We start from the raw sequence: 6102 nt of genomic DNA, 5'->3' as shown, positions 1-6102 counted from the left end.
CATAGGAGAACTGGCTGAACACTGGAGGTTCTGGGAGCATAATTGCCCACATTGAACTTTTATTGGTGTTCATATTTGTATTAAGCAAACACCTGCTCATATACCAGGAGGTTCAGTAAGTATGAGTAAACCTCACTTAATCCTTACAAGAAACTTTCAAGTTGGGACTATGAGTATATACCCCAATCTATAGATAAGAATACGGGTTTAGCAATGTAGATAATTGTGTCAAAATAATAAACTGAGCCAGTTTCGAACCCAGGTGAATATGACTCCTAATCTCATGTTCTTCCGAATCTCATATTCCTAACTACCTTTTCCGCGCAAGAGAAATTGTGAGACATGATCTTCCATTGAGGACTGTGTATGTAATTGCTTTCAATTTTATAGCATAAATCATATTTTGAAGGCCACATGACTCTTGCTAATTAGGATCAGGTAATTTTGTCCAACATTGCACATGGGATTAATTATCCTGACATGAAAAGAACTTCCACCCTCTACAACTGATTCAATACTGTTCCAAATGGTTGACCCAATCCTGGCTAAACTATTTGCTCTGCTAGCCCCTCTAAGAATTATTCATTCCTCAGGATAGGCATTACATGTGGATGGCTCCTTTTTCAAAAAGATCAGCCCTTCATCTTCCCCAAATCATGGGCCCATCGGTTCTCTGGAAAATTATTCCAAACTCTACAACATTTTTTTCTTTTATTAATTTTCTTTATTGTCTGTTTTCTTTATATATATATATATATATATATACTTTAAGTTTTAGGGGACATGTGCACAACATGCAGGTTAGTTACATATGTATACATGTGCCATATTGGTGTGCTGCACCCAGTAACTCGTCATTTAACATTAGGTATATCTCCAAATGCTATCCCTCCCCCCTCTCCCCACCCCACAACAGGCCCCGGTGTGTGATGTTCCCCTTCCTGTGTCCATGTGTTCTCATTGTTCAATTCCCACCTATGAGTGAGAACATGCGGTGTTTGGTTTTTTGTCCTTGCGATAGTTTGCCGAGAATGATGGTTTCCAGCTTCATCCATGTCCCTACAAAGGACATGAACTCATCATTTTTTATGGCTGCATAGTATTCCCTGGTGTATATGTGCCACATTTTCTTAATCCAGTCTATCATTGTTGGACATTTGGGTTGGTTCCAAGTCTTTGCTATTGTGAATAGTGCCGCAATAAACATACGTGTGCATGTGTCTTTATAGCAGCATGATTTGTAGTCCTTTGGGTATATACCCAGTAATGGGATTGCTGGGTCAAATGGTATTTCTAGTTCTAGATCCCTGAGGAATCGCCACACTGACTTCCACAATGGTTGAACTAGTTTACAGTCCCACCAACAGTGTAAAAGTGTTCCTATTCCTCCACATCCTCTCCAGCACCTGTTGTTTCCTGACTTTTTAATGATCGCCATTCTAATTAGTGTGAGATGGTATCTCACTGTGGTTTTGATTTGCATTTCTCTGATGGCCAGTGATGATGAGCATTTTTTCATGTGTTTTTTGGTTGCATAAATGTCTTCTTCTGAGAAGTGTCTGTTCATATCCTTGGCCCACTTTTTGATGGGGTTGCTTGTTTTTTTCTTGTAAATTTGTTTGAGTTCATTGTAGATTCTGGATATTAGCCCTTTGTCAGATGAGTAGATTGCAAAGATTTTCTCCCATTCTGTGGGTTGCCTGTTCACTCTGATGGTAGTTTCTTTTGCTGTGCAGAAGCTCTTTAGTTTAATTAGATCCCATTTGTAAATTTTGGCTTTTGCACAACACTTTTTTTCTAATGACTATAGGAACAGATTGAATACGAGAGCTAAGCAGATTTTAAATATAAGTATGTTTTTTACTAAAGGCCTTTGTATCAGTTAAGAATTGTGTTAAGCTCCAAGTAAAAGAGGTCCCCCAAAACATAGGTTTAAACAAATCAAGAAACTTATTTTTCTCAGGTAATGAAGAATGTAGACATAGGAGGTCCAGGGTGGGAATGGTAGCTCACAATTCACCAGGGACTTGGACTCCTTTTACATTTCTGTTCAGTCATCTTTAAATGTTGTCTAGTGGCCTCAAGATGGCTGCCGGAGTTCTAGCCATCCTGTTCAAGTTCCGGACAAGAAGAATGAGAAGAGCAGTGGACAAAATAGTATGCCATGGGAGTCAACCCCTTTTTAAGGAGCTTCTCTAGGAAGTTCCCCTCAACAACTTCCACTTATATTTCACCAGCCAAAACTTGGCTACTTCTATCTGCACAGGAGGTTGGGAAATTTAGAGGATTTTTCTTTGTTTCATTATTTTCACACATCAGGTAGATATATGGCTACTCCTTCCCCAAACAGGGTTCTATTACGTAGGGAGAAAGTGAGAGGACAGACTGGCCTGGCTAGTTAAAATAAGGCTGCTTTCTGAATGAGATTCAGAGGAACTGGGCTCTCAGAGGCACAGAAGCAGGCTCTGCCAGGCCTCAGGCTTCTACGTCAGGTAGGAAAATAACTTTGGTCCTGTGTCACATCTTCAAGGTTGGAGAAGGAGCATCTGTCTTTAAGGAACAAGAAGACTACATTTTTTAATTTCAGGGAATGATCAGGAACTTATCCCAGGTCAGCAGTGAGTCTGGGAAGGAGACCTGGACATTCTTCAAAGGAGATTTTACCTTTTCCAGACTTCCTATTTCTATTCCTCTTGTATTCCTGTGCTCTGGTCCCTGCTGCAAATGAGCAATTGCACTTTTTTTTTTAAACAAGTCAGGGTGTTTGGGAATATTGGTATAGAAGAACAGTTATGTCTGCCTCAAAGTTACCAGACAGAGCAGGTAATCCAATTTTTAAAGGCAGATGTATCCTAACCATCATCAAAGCTTCATTCACCTTTGAATTTAAAGTTTTGCCCTCAAACCATGATTTTTGTTATCCTGCTAAGATCTTACATGGAGTTGTTAGTTTAATTAAATTCAGCTATTTCAAGATGGAATACTTGACTGAACATAGGAGAAAGCTGAGAACTACAAAGACAAAAATGAATCCTGCCCTATCATCTTATTTAGAAAAACTTTTTCTTATATTCATTCCTTCATTTCATTCAACTATACTGATCAAGCAGCTCCATGTGCTAGGTTCAGGATACAGCACAGGTCTTGAAACCTGGTACATACCCACGAGGAATGTGTTCCCGATTGCATGAGAAACAGTGAGGAGCCAATTGTAGTCCAGAGTAGCAAGGGTGGTGATGTCTATGCATAGTCTTAGAAAATGGAAAGATGGGGCTACTGCCATACAGCAGAAAATCAGTTTGGAAGAAAGGTCAGGGAAGGCTTGTTGGACATGGTGAAATCAGAGACCTAATTCATCAATTTTCAGGAGCATTGAGCCTGAACTTCAAAGTCAATCCTCTTTTAAAAGTAACAAAATCAAATCATGTGCTCATGCACTTATCTGGAAAATAAAAACATACATAACGTTAGTACTCAAAAGCTAAGATCACAGGTAAATTCAATTTCAAAGCAAAAATCAAAATGAACAATCAACACAGTGGTCCATTTCCTCTTATTAGCAGATGAGGAAAGCTTCAAGTTGATGGTGTCACCTGGTACAGCAAGCAGTCACTTCAAAGTTAAACGCTAGGTGGTGTTCTTAGCACAGTTTGCTATCTTTGACGTCTTCTCAGAAACAGTGAGGGTTCACTCCTTTCCAGGAAAAATAAAGCAAAATGCTGAGTACCCCTATCACAAAATTGATTTTATAAGAAGAAACAACACCTTTAATGGTATTCTTTTCTTACCATGAGCAACACATGTATCTTTTTTTTAACAGTAAATATTTTCTGGTAGATAGGCACATTATTCCTTGCAAAAATGAGATGGAACCACTAGAGGGACAAACTCTCCCAGGACCCAGTCAGCCACGCCGTTTTGTAAAGGCAGCAATAGCCTCTGGATACCGAAGCCAGGAGTTAGAGAACCGTATTCAAGCGTCCCCCAAGCAACCTGAACCCATTACTCAACTTCATAGTCTCCAAGGAGAAGTTTGCAATTTAGGAGAAGTTGATAGAAAATGTTTTATACCCAAATCGCCAAAGCTGGGCCTTGTTACATGCCTGCCTCCTCCTCCACCAAGTAGAAAATGTTAGATTAGAAGATTAAGGGATACCGTGCAAAGCACGTTAAGCTCCTTGAATAAAAGGAATTAGGAGGATATCAGATGGTAGCAATAAGTTTCAAAGACGACAAAGGGAAGAGGGAAACCTTACCTTGTAAAGCCATTCTCCATAAAATAGGAAAAAATCAGATAGCACAAGGCAGACAAGAAAAAAAAGAAGGAAATAATTACAACAGAAAGTACTTTAGGCCAATAATCAACCTACAGAGGGGAAGAATATAGATCTCTTTTATCTAAAAGGAATGAACGGTTTTTTTAATGTTGAAACTAGAAACCAACTAATACAACACTAGGCAGAGAATACAAAGGTGGAAAATGATTTAGTCCTGAAAATACTTTAGGCAAATAGTTCATTGATATTTGGTTTCCAAACACTGGTCAAAGAACCAGTCCTGACCCATGACAAAGTTTTCACTGGTCTGTGATGAAAAGCAGAAAATAAGGACATTATAAAAAGTCTTTCAGAAAGCTAATTTTTTTTTTTTTTAGATGGAGTTTCACTCTTGTTGCTCACGCTGGAGTATAATGATGCAATCTCGGCTCACTGCAACCTCCGCCTCCTGGGTTCAAGCGATTCTCCTGCCTCAGCCTCCCGAGTAGCTGGGATTACAGATGCCCACCACCAAGCCCAGCTAATTTTTTTATTTTTTATTTTTATTTTATTTTTAGTAGAGATGGGGTTTCACTATGTTGGCCAGGCTCGTCTCGAACTCCTGACCTCAGGTGATCCGCCTGCCTCAGCTTCCCGAAGTGCTGGGATTACAGATGTGAGCCACCGTGCCCAGCCTAGAAATCTAAATTTGATAGATTTAAAGAACTTATTTTTATTCTCAGATTAGATCTTTTCTGCCTTTTTATGGTACAAGATTTTTTCTAAAGTTAAAAAAAGAAAGAAAAGGCTTCTACTAGGAAGTGGTCATCATAGAGGTGTTTCTGTGTTATTTCATTCTGTTTTGTTATTAGTCCTTATTCCACAAACTCTAGTTTACCATCATTATGTATATTTTTGAAATGTTACTGGTCTGAGAAATCCAAAAGTCTGAGAACTACTGCATCAACGACTAATTTAAGAGAGAACTAGTCAGCAAGGTGTTATTCACTCATTTATTCAAGAGCCAATTACAGTCCAGAGTAGCAAGAGGGATGATGTCTAAATATTCATTGAGTCTTTCGGTGGTCCTGGGCTGCATTGGGCCAGGGTGGTGAGCATTAGCAAGGCTGGCATTGGTCCTCCTCACAGAACATGCCATATAGCAGGAACATCTGGGGTGGTGAGCAGGTTGAGGCCCATTGTGATGTTAAGGATGATGGTATATTAAGCTTGAAATTGCACATGGGATAATTTTTCACAACGTATGTAGAATTTTGCACTATATCTTTTTTAATCCACCTTGGATGAACAGTGTGTTTCTTTCCTGTAAAAACTGAGTAAGTGAATGTCTGTCTCTATCAAGCTACTTTAAAAATATATATTCGTATCTCACTATGATAGTTGCCAGGACTCTTGGTTCAAGGCCCTGGGCTGGCTGTCTACATGCAGTGTGCCACAAAAGGCATCTCTGTAGAGATGGAGCCCCAATGGTTGCAGAATGAATATCCCTTACCTATTCTGAAAAGGTGCAGCAGTAAGGTCTAGGTGCGGACAAGGGAAGTTATTTCTCACCCTGCCAAGGAAGGAGGAAGAGTCAGCTTAAGGAATCTATGGAGGCTCTTTTTTCCAAAGCATCCCTGCACAGGCATCCCTAGGGACAGCCAGCCAGCTGGTTATGTTGCTTTTCAATGTGACATTTCTGGACTCTTGGGATCATTGGGTTATATTTGGAATGCATCCTGGCCACTGTCTAGGTCTCCCATCTCCAGTCAAATCAGCAGGACAGTTTTAGATAGAAAAGATCGATAAAATCTGGCAGCACTTGCACTGGTTTCCATGGTGACAT

Source organism: Nomascus leucogenys, chromosome 9 (genome assembly GCF_006542625.1).
Source record: "Nomascus leucogenys isolate Asia chromosome 9, Asia_NLE_v1, whole genome shotgun sequence".
In the NCBI taxonomy this organism is placed as follows: Eukaryota; Metazoa; Chordata; class Mammalia; order Primates; family Hylobatidae; genus Nomascus; species Nomascus leucogenys.
Note: the sequence above shows the minus strand (reverse complement) of the source record.